Raw genomic sequence first — 11,823 nt, 5'->3', positions numbered from 1 at the left:
TTTAACATCAGAGGACAAACTAGTATATTGTGTATCTCTTTATAGACCTAGTGTCTCACTGTGCAAATAAAATAATTGTAGTTGACATATTTCTATGAACTTAATGAGGCTACAAAATATCATACAGTACATACAATTAACATTTGATGTTGCCATCGAGTAGTGAAAAGTTAAACAGGAAAAATCCAATTACACAATACACAGTAACATTGTAAAGTATCTGACTTTGGTAATGGCACCCATGGAATTTGCATTGTCCACCTCCCTACCCTAACCATTCAAACTACCCCCTAACCCTAACATAAACCCAAGTCTAACCTCAACCTTGAAACCATGTCTTAGCCCCAAAAGTCCTTTGTAAGCTCCATCCAAAAGTCAGAACTTAATCTATGCTACACTCAGTCCATAACTTCAATTTCAACTTTCATGCACCATAAATAGCCATCAAGTAGGCATTGTAGCCACTGAGGAAAAGAGAGGTTTTGCATTGAAAAGGACCAACCCAGAACAGATGGGATGCTTTGCTCCGCTGATAAAGCCCAAGGGCTGAGACCCGAATATCACGAGAGTCATTCTCGCCGGGATTCGGTAAGGTGTCGACTGGCTCGGCTCCAAACATCCAATTACTCAGCATTACGGAAAGTCTCTCTTCTTCCTCTGCCTGACTTTATTTGAAAAAAAAGGGGGAAAAAATCAAACAGGCTGAAGAGGAAATGTGCCTTTATTTCCAGAGGCAGCAGAGAGCCAACACTGAATGTCATTTTAATGAGTTTTCCCAATGAGGCACCACCTGTTTTATCCAGATAATTGGATGATTGGCCACCCTCAAATGACCCGTACTTGGCGATCTTTTTCCTCTCTTCCTTGACATGTGCAAAGCACTGCTGAGGGAAGTGCTGTAGTGATTGGATACATAAAGTCGTTAAAAAGAGTTATAAACAATTGATAAACATTGTCTAGATGTGGTATTCTAAGGTCTACTGCACATGGGTCATCTCAAATTTATTTTAAACATGTTATGAAAATCATCTTTTTCAAAAATCTTAGTCAGCAACGCATCTTGCATTGTTGTGGTTAACGATCAATAAAAATAACAGGGTGATATACTATACTTTTAGGGTATAAATTCCAGCTGAAAGAGCATCATATCATACAAGCACATGAGATTGAGAGATGAGCAGTCAGGCCCCAGATTATTTCCCATTTACCAAGAATTAAATAAATTTAAATTCTAAACGTAGAAGCAACTGCTATCTATAAATAGGAGATAAAATAAATAAATTCAAGTAAAATCGCAGCATAAGTTTGTGCAAGAAACAACCATAGGGCAGGGTACTTCCTGATGCAGGCTGCCCACGTTCTGCATTTGGAGGTGTAATTTCACTAAGTATTGATTCTAATCTACTATATTCTACTCACTTCTAGGAGCCGGTACTGGTTTTGGGGAGTGTTCTTCAAAAATAGTAACCCTTGCAAAACTATCATGGTGTACACTCTCTCTCACTCTTTTAAGTTGCCCCAATGCAGGGTTCCCATCACTGCAAACATGTAAACAACTCGATCATCTTCGATAAATGCTTTTTATTTGTGCTGTATGGGCTTTTTTTTACCAGCATCTTAGCAGAAAATATAGAAATTGTGGCATTTAAAAAAAAAAAAACTCAGTCAAAACCCAGACACATCACAATGTGCAGAATCCATACTGTACCAAGACTTCACTGAAAATACATTCACAACTTAAGTATGAGTCACAGAACAAAACTGAAACACACAAAACCAACTTTCTGAGCAAAACTAGGATTCCTTTAGTTCATCAAATGTTGCTGGTAACCTGAATTTACGTGTTTCAGTAACAAAGCAATCAAAATACAACCGGAGGACGGAGTTCCCACTGGTGGCTCACTGGACAACTCATTGTCTGTATACAGGAAACAACAATGGAATTTTCTACATATACTTGTTTGTTCATTGTCAGCTTATCGTGAAAGTACTGAAAAAGTGCTGAAAGTACCAAAACGCTCCCAACCTTTGTCTAGATTTCAACAACTCTGTATAATGGCATAAATGTCCGTTGCCATAGAGTTGCTGACTCCAAAAGTCCTTTATGCAGCCTTTATCACCCTATAAAGAACATTTGTATCTGCAGCCGTTGCAGCTCCCATGCCACACAGTGATGCAAGAGAACAAGACACTCTGCACCACACATATGTAAAATGAAGTGAAGACTAATCTACAAAGCTACCAGAGGTTGTTCTCTCTGCACCAAACTTCCAGGTCCTGCTGTAGCCAGACTCATCGCTGTTACTGATGCATCCGACCATTGCTGGGTCAGCTGCAAACTTCACAGTATGACAGCCAGGGTATTTTGCTGAGCAGTCATATGTGGGAAAGGTGAACAGAAACGGGCTAAGCACACAGCCCTGGGGGAAGTCAGTGCCGAGGGTGATGGAGGAGGAGGAAATGTTATGGATCCTTATAGACTTCAGCCTATTTGACAGGAAACCCATGACCCAGTTGCAGAGTGATGATTATGTATGTCTATATGTGAGGTTTATAAACCACAGTCTGTTTTATGATTATGTTCAAAGCTGGCGTGAAGTCTACAAAGAGCATACGGGTGGGTCAACCAGATCCGAGGTGATGCATATGCTGATGCTTGACCCTGTAATGAACCAGGGTCTAAATACTGTACTGCTGTTTTACTGTTCACATTGTCCTTAAATGCCAATAGCAGATGGGTTTAGACTTTTTTTCTCCAGTGTAAAATGGGCTAAACAGTGTGGAAAATGGTGAAGTCCTCCTTTAGCAAGAGAATAAGAGACAAATGTTTAGCTTGCTGGCCCAAGGCCTCCTTGGGATGGTTTCTGGCACTTTCTCAGGTTAAGATTTTTTTGGGGGAGGGGGGATTTTGGACCCTAGAAAGTTGATCTATGGGCTCTGCTAAGGCTTGACCCAACGGGTTTTCCTCCCACACAACAATACACTCACTAAATAAATAAAAAAGAAATGAGTAATAAACTGGTATGGTTTTTGTTTTAACATCAGAGGACAAACTACTTTATTGTGTATCTCTTTATAGACCTAGTCTCTTACTGTACAAATAAAATAATTGTAGTTGACACATTTCTATAAACAAAATATCATACAGTACATACAATTTGATGTTGCCATCGAGTAGTGGAACAGAAAAGTTAAACAAGAAAAATCCAATTACACAATACACGGTAACATTGTAAAGTATCTGACTTTGGTAATGGCACCCATGGAATTTGCATTGTCCACCTCCCTACCCTAACCATTCAAACTACCCCCTAACCCTAACATAAACCCAAGTCTAACCTCAACCTTGAAACCATGTCTTAGCCCCAAAAATCCTTTGTAAGCACCATCCAAAAGTCAGAACTTAATCTACGCTACGCACAGTCCACCTCTATTTTCCACAGTGGTGAGCAAGTGCTATAAAAGATGTACCTGACCTTTAGTTTTATAGACAATTTGCACCATTTGTTCTCTCTGCACCAAACTTCCAGGTCCTGCTGTAGCCAGACTCATCGCTGTTACTAATGCATCCGACCATTGCTGGGTCAGCAATCAGAACACAGGAGTGAGTCCTTACTATTCAGATAAGTGAGGGAAATATAAACCACATAGGAGCTGGCATTCTCTGTGGACCGGTTACTTCAGAAAGTGTACTGGTGTGGGTCCAAAGTGACATCAATGGTGGTTTTATTGGGAGTCATTACCATTCTTTCAGGGGTTGAGGGCTACCGGCTAATAGACATTGGGTCCTGTCACTGTAGGGCTCTTTGGAAACGGGATGATAGCAGTCCTAGAGAGGTGGAGATGGCTGTCTGGATGAGGGAGGAGCTGAAGATGTTCATCAATATCCCAGAGAGTTGGTCTGCACAATCCCTCAGCACATGCTGGAATGTTGTCTGGGCCAGCAGCTTTGCATGGAGGAATCCTTTGTTGGATCCTTCTTACTTTGGTGTCATGCTGAGGGGCTGGTCTCTGCATGGTGGGGTGAGCCTGGTGCCGGGGGGAGCATTGGCTCAAGAAGCCACTGACCTACTGCGTAGTGCATCACTATACTGATTATTTAAAAAATAACCTACATCATTAAATGGAATGAGAAGAGTTTCACACCACGATTAGCCGGGGTTTCTATTTGACCAAGACAAGGTATCAAGTTGCTACATTTGTTTGGGGCAATATTGCAGGAAACGAGTGTTAACCAGGAAGAAAAAAGCACAAGAAAAGAGAAAACCCAGGTTTTGATTGGCTAGGATGGAAAATCCCTTCCCTGGAGCTAGCTTCTTTAACACAAAAACCAACAAACCAACAAAGTGCCTCCTCACTATGTTTGTGTACGAGACATTTTCCACCCTTTCCAGCTTTTCTATTTTAGACTTGTTTTGCTGTTGTTCCAATTCAGTTTGTCTCTTTGGGTTACCTCATCTGTTTGGTTTGCTTCATTGCTGAACGCTCAGAAGACAGTGGAGATGATTGTGGACTTCAGGAAAGTTACAGCCCCTTTGCCCCCCCTTGCCCTTATGGACTCCCCCGTCACCATCACGGACTCCTTCCGCTTCCTGGGCACCACCATCACCCGGGACCTTAAGTGGGAGCCAACCATCAGCTCCCTCATCAAGAAGGCCCAGCAAAGGATGTTCTTCCTACGGAAGCTGAGGAAGCTCAATCTGCCTCCCAGGATGTTGGCGCAGTTTTATACGGCCATCATCGAGTCCATCCTCACCTCCTCCATCACCGTGTGGTTTGCTGGTGCCACCGTCAGGGACAGACTGAGGCCGAGAAGGTGATCGGCTGCAGGCTCCCATCCATCCAGGACCTGTATATCTCCAGGACCCGGAGGCGTGCAGGTCGGATCACGGCCGACCCTTCCCACCCTGGTCACGGACTGTTTTCCCCCCTCCCCTCAGGCAGGAGACTACGGTCCATTCGGACCAGAACCTCCCGCTACACTAACAGCTTCTTCCCCTCTGCCATCAGGCTGCTGAACACCAAGTGACTCATCACTAAGCACCATGTACAGCAGCCAGCCGGACTCATAAACAATACACTACTCCTCATGGACCTGCACTATTTCTCACCACTCACTATTTATGTAAATACTGTATATAAGTCTTATTTTATTTTATTTATCTTATTCTAGTGTGGTGTTGATGTCTAATGTTATGTTGAATGTCGCAGCGGCACACCACGACAAATTCCTAGTTTGTGTAATACTGTGTATTACATGTACAATGGCAATAAACCTTCTTCTGATTCTGATTCTGATTCTGATTCTTCTTTCTTGGGGTAATTTCCTCTCTATGGGTCATTTTCTGCTGGTGGTGTGCTTTGGACTACCCATTGCTTTGCTTGGTGGTCCGTTTGCATTCACACACTGTCAGAGAACCACACCAGAGTTTACTTGCAAGTGAGACCGCAAATTCACACCAGATTTTGGATTATCGCTCACCCTGGATTATCTGAGGAAACAAACTGGTCTATTCAAAGCAGACCAAATATCTCGGGTGTGAAAATGCCCTTACATACAAATGGAAATATAGCTGAGTTTAATACCTGATAAAAGTTACGTTGTGTTGACATACATGTTATATTGACATACGTATGATACACAATGAAGTAATAATAATCTGTTTTGGAATAAACCTCCACAAAACTAAGAGAGAAACCAACACACCAACATTGATTTTGGTCAGATATCATATTGCTGCCATTATTGTTATTAGCAGCTAGGAGAGCTGATGATTCCACCATGTTTTGCCTCCCTGTCCTACTTTCTTTTTGGTGCCATGCTGTGCTCTCAATTATGCCTCATGCTGAAACATCACAGATCGTCGACAGGCTAAACAATATCCTTACCGCTTCCTGTGTCATTATGAATCCACTTCTGTAACTGACGCTAGACTGCTTGCTGAGACAATTCAGGTGCCTATTTCAGAATGTGATGTCGCAGACTAAAAAGAACTTAGTGACTTTTCATTTCAGCTAATAGGGAAGACATATCCTACTGATGCCAAGCTCAATCAGTAAATGAACTGGATTTATTTATAGTACTTTGTTCTATTCAGTTTTGACCACACGGACTTTACATCACAGGTGTGCTGCCCACAGGGATTCAGTATCTTGCTGGAAGGACAGGCGTGGCACTTTTTGGAGAAACCAAAAGTGGCAAAAACAAACAAACATAGCGTTGCCTTTTACAAGACGCGTTTACTGTTTTGTTAAGAGAAAAAGTACGTATCAACTTTTGCGATTATAATACTAAAACACGTGGGGCAGTCACATTTGCCCGTGTGACCTTTCACCTAAATGTAACACCACAGAAGCAGTAACCGCGGCCAGAAGCTGTGTCTGGATTTAGGACACACCAACAAACAGCCGCTCTAGTTGTGATGGAGAAGTATTTCCCTTCACTGCGCTGGGCTGTACCTCACCGAGCTAAACCAAAGGAGGGTGCTCGAGGAAAAGTGACAATATAGCAACAGAAAAATAGAAGGTTTAATCAGAGTCACCAAAGGTGCTTCTCCAGTACACAGTGTCAGCTCTACACAGTATGGTTGCATTGGTTTTCCATTACTCCATGATACCTTCATGATACCTTCAGCTTGACACTCCAACCCTCTTTTTGGTTTCAAAACAATTCATGGCCGAGTCCACTCTCTCTCCAGTTGCTTGTTGGTTAATGACTTATTTCGCACCATTTGATTATACCACTTGCAGTCCATCCTTCAAAAAACAACACAAAAAAAACCCCCTCATCTGCCATACATCTCCAAAACATCACTTCCTTCTTGTTGGACAAGGAGGGGCTTAAAATGCAGGAAAATATGAGAAATCATGCTAATATTGCAACTGCTGGATGTTTGAATAAGTTCTGTAAGTCTTAATATTAACAAAAACTGATGTTTTCAGGTTTGTCTACTCAGTTGAAGAACATTGCATTGAAATTTCATGTCTTTTTACTTTTTTTTTACCCACAGAAGGAAAAATACAAATACAATCCTGTCCTAGGTTGACATCCAAACAGCATTGGTAATTATGCATTGGTAATGTTCCCACGTGTAAAGACTTTGTTCCACATTTACACAACAAAGTGCTCACTTTAAAAACCCATCACGTGGATTAACTGTGTTTCAGATGGACCAGCATATAAATTAAAACTCAGATAAAGGGATGTTGCGTGCACGTGGAGTTTGACGCCGCAGCAGAACTGACAGACTTCTGTTTGTTGTCTACACAAAGGTGTTTGTTCACGTATGTGAGCGAAATGTTTGAACCTGAGAGTTGGGGGAGTGTGAGGGGGATTTAGCTGGGTAATTGAGTGCTTAATCCCATCAAAGACTTCCTTATGCCGTCCGCTTCCCCCATAATCTGCCCATAATTACACACTTCCAGCATCAAACACACACTTTTTTAAAAAGCCTTGTTTGTACACATATGAAAATGCACACAAACGCTGCCATTCTTCAGCTTTAAAAACAGTTCACTTTGAGGTTATTGACAATGTTTTATCCCCATGGTAACTAGAAATATATGGGGGATCCTCCAACTGCTTGATGAGATGAATGTAGAGCTGTAAAGTAATACTGTTCAAATGTGGGAAGGGTGAGGTGAGGTCATACTGGCCTGAAACAAATTCTCACAATGATTATTCAATTTTGCCATTTAAATAGTTTCCTGTGTCAGATGTTTGAGTTTTGAAGTTTTGAATATGATATATGCAGTCACTCTGGGCCTGTAATTGCTGAACTGTGCTAAACTGCAGTGGCAGGACTGTGTGGCACCCATATATTTATATTTTCTGGAACTCCACCGGTTCTACACCTGTTCACTCGCACATCTCAGGCAGCAGCCGCTTGTCACTGACCTGCAAGAGCGCCATCATCACTTCAACAGCTGCCCTGAAATCACACAATCATTTCACTGTCTTTGAAAAGCTTATTTTCCCCAACTGGCAGTGATAAAACAGCACAATCAATTAAGCAGGCTGTGATAAGTGATCAGACATTACCCGATCACACTTTTACCCGTCTGTAAAAGGTGAGGGACAAGGTGCTGGAGCAGTTTACGTTTTTAAGGACGGTTTAGACGAGGCATCAAAATGTTGAACAATATTTACACACAACTGCATTATTACTGGAAGGTGGAAAGTCCAAGAAAATAAAAGTGACATTATTGACTTGTGGAGAGGTTTGGATCACTGTCCAAGTATAGTGGATTTGCTCATGTAGACCAGCAACTCCAGCTTTCACAATGCAGTGACAGAGGCATGGACACTAGGATGGACATGGCAGCATAACTGATTTGGGATACTAGTAATATTCTCAAGAGGTATTGCTATCTTGAAAGTCTGCTACTCCAGACACTTAAGGGGCCCTCATTGGGAATCTGAAATATGCACATGCATGGTCGAGTCTGGTTGGAGTTCTTGATGAAATTTACGAATTTTAAAAAGCATGTACCCACATTCTGTGTCCTGAGACCTTCAATCAAAATTAAGTGGATTAACCTTTAATCAATTGAATGCATACACAAAATAAGGAATTACAGAAGAAAAACAAAATCTTGGAAAGCACTTTCATAGACATATTGCATTTCCCAGGCCTTAACCCTGACTCCAACCTGAACCCAATCCAAACCTCTACCTTAGAACCATGTCTTGGCCCTTAAAAAAACATCCAAAATGTCCTCACTTCTCAAAATGTCCTCACTTTTGATTTAACATGTAGCAATTACAGGGTTACACAAATATACACGCACATCCTCGTATTTCTATCTTCGAAAGACAATATATTACCCAGCCCCCTATCTTAATCCTCACCATTCTAACTACCCCCCTAATCCTAACCTGAACGCTATTGTAACCTCAACCCATAAAACTACATTGTAACCCTTAAAAGATGCTTTGAAGTTATGGGCCCTACCCAAATGGCCCCATTTTGCTCATAGAATGAGTATTTTTCTAACCAATGCAGCAAACACATGGGTACACCCCCACAGTGGGACTATATCAGATTGTGACAGATTCTCTCTTTGATAGGTGATTCTGAGTGTGAATCAGAAATATATCTTACGTAACAACACATTCTCTTCACTTTGTCTACCCCAGTTTAAATGATTTACTATGAAACTCCACATTATCATCACCCACCATTTTTCACAGGATTGACAGGATTTCATCCTCTCACTAGTTCCGACTTTGTGAGAATGCAGAACTCCATTAATGTCCATATTTGGTTTTGACTTGTCTGAGGAGATACAAAGCCATTCGTCTGTCACCGTATGATCTATATGCTACAATGTGTGCAAAACACACTCTTAACCTGTAGGTCAGTGCATTGAATTGCGGCACTGACACATCTTTGATCAAGATACAAAATGGTTCCAACAGGATATGTTGTCCCACATTAATCGTGAATCTGAAGAGGAAGAAAATTAAATGTCTTGTTCTTTAGTCAGTGTGGCTAAAGGGGCTTCTGCTAGTAAATAATGTGGTAAATACTAGTTCTTTTACTCTGGAATGCTCCTATCTGCCTGGCCTAAGGTGGGAGAATAAATAGTAGTGGTGCCGAATAGGGAAAGGAACGTGATGAACTGGCAGAAGAGCAGATTACAAATAGAGGCCCACAAGTATAAATCTCAAACCATTTAAAGATGGATGAATGTAAGTAGGTAAAAGCCTTACTGCAGGCTTAGCTACCTTTGCAGTTTAATGCTAAATGGACTTCCTGTTTTATAGTGACTTCAGGCCCATTCGTACTACAAGTTGTCAACAACTTATTGCTCAGACATACAATATGCAAGACAACCCTATTGAATCCTATTTCCTTACACTTTGTGATTTTGCTTGTCACCCCAAGTTGTCAATTGGTGATGGTACAGTCAATACTGACAAATATGTGTTTCCTTAGGATTTTCTACCCGTGTCCACGTGGATTCTCCCCTGGTGTTCCATCTTCCTGAACCAGGCATGCATTTATTTGCTACTACTTGTGTCAGTATTGCACTTATCACATGCCTTTTGACTGTTTCAAACTTTATGTCCCTGAAACAGAAGCTTACAATGTTTTTCTAGAAAGGAACATGTCCAAGTGTATTGGGATACTGCGAGGACTGAGATTGACCCCTGATACTCGAGGGCGGAATTTAGCAATACGGAGATTAGATTTGACCGGTGTGTCATTATTTGACATCTGGGGTGAAGAAGAGAGACAATGGGTTTACTTCAGTTTCAAACAGGAATACGCTGGAAAGTGATCGGAACACAAATAACGATCTGGCAGAGAGCAGGTGTGCTTCCGGGGATTAAGAAAGGGGCTCATTAGTGTCCAGATACACAACAGGTGTGCAGGGCGAAGCGACTCACGGGCATGATTGCCCCCAGCTGTGACACCTTTTTTGAAATACATACCCTAGAACAGGGGTCACCAACAGAGTGCCCGTGGGCACCAAGTCGCCCGCAATGACCACATGAGTCGCCCGCAAGCCTGTTCTAAAAATAGCAAAACTCGCAAGTGAGGTGCCACTAAGAAAATTTTTTCTACCGCTATTTTTTTTAAATCACACCTGCATTTACATAGATTTTAAAATCACAATGTCATAAAAATATAAATAAAGTGAATGTGAACTCTGACCTAGTTCAAAGGTCAGTATTGTGCACATGAAAGAACCTTTGCGCTTGTGGAGAATAAACTAGCGGGCAGTGAAGATGGTGAGTGGAGGGCAATTTTCTACCCCAAAAACATGGCAAAAATGTATCATTTTCAAAGTGAATGGGAGGAAGAGTAATTTTTTACTACTGTGAGAGGAAGGAGTGTATGTTGCATTTGTGGGGCGACTGTGATGACAGCGAAGCAGCACAATGTGGAGCGACGCTTCACTACGCGTCATGAAAGCTACAATGCTAATGCTAACTACCCACCGGGAAGCATTCTACAGTCAAAGAAGGCCCATGAGCTAAAGAGTGTGTTTATAAAATGTAACAGATTTTGAGCAGAATTGCAGTAGATTTGTTCAGTTAAGATTTATTCAATATGAAAGTAATTTTTTTTAAAAATGTTGCATAACTTTTTAAAACATTGTTCAAAATAGTTTATGAATTGTTAAAATGGTTTAGTTTCTTATGGTTGAAAGGGTCTGGTGAAAACTCAACATTTTTTTCTGATCAAATGTAGAAGTGATCATCTGAACAATTGCTGAGATTAATAATAATAAAATGTTGAATATTGATCTTTTCTGTTACCTACTCTAAGTTATTGATACACACACACACACACACACAAAATTTGTTATTTTAGAGGAGTGTGTCAAGCGGTAGCCCTTCACACGACTCGGTACCCATGTCGTAGCTCTTGCCCTAGAACAAGTGATATAAAGCTGCACCACCTTATTAGGAGAATTAGAAGTAGATATCTCTAATAAAAGTGGAGCATTAAATTACTCACCTACGGCACAAACCGCACACAGACATAAACAATTCCTCATGGCAGAGATGGTTAGATATGCATGGTGGCAAGGCTGACCTCTGGTGTTGCTCTGGTGTCCATCAGATAAGACAGAGAGATAGAGAAAGGGTAGGGAGGTGAGGAGAGTGGAAGGGGGTGCCTAAGAGGAGGAGAAGGGGGAGAGGAAGGAGGCAGCAGACTGCCATATTGTTGTCTGGAAAGGCAGCGTGGCCTCTGGCTCTGTCACGACCGCCACCACTGCTTCTGTTGTTACTGCTGTCAGATGACAACAGGACAGGAAAAAAATATATGAAGAAAATCGAGAGAGAGCATTTGGATCCTCTGGTTT

At 41.5% G+C, this 11,823-nt stretch overlaps 1 long non-coding RNA gene across 1 annotated transcript; it reads right to left on the bottom strand.

The window, feature by feature from the left end:
* Positions 1-408: 408 nt before the first annotated feature.
* On the bottom strand, positions 409-11,567 carry LOC115250707 (uncharacterized). Its single transcript, XR_003889277.1, has 3 exons — positions 11,475-11,567; positions 791-896; positions 409-665 (listed from the first exon to the last, which is right to left on the bottom strand). It is a non-coding gene; the product is annotated as an uncharacterized lncRNA (long non-coding RNA).
* Between the last annotated feature and the right edge of the window lie 256 nt (positions 11,568-11,823).

The sequence above is a fragment of the Takifugu rubripes genome, chromosome 8 (assembly GCF_901000725.2).
Source record: "Takifugu rubripes chromosome 8, fTakRub1.2, whole genome shotgun sequence".
NCBI classification, from domain to species: Eukaryota; Metazoa; Chordata; class Actinopteri; order Tetraodontiformes; family Tetraodontidae; genus Takifugu; species Takifugu rubripes.
Note: the sequence above shows the minus strand (reverse complement) of the source record. Positions and strands in the feature narration are given on the sequence as shown.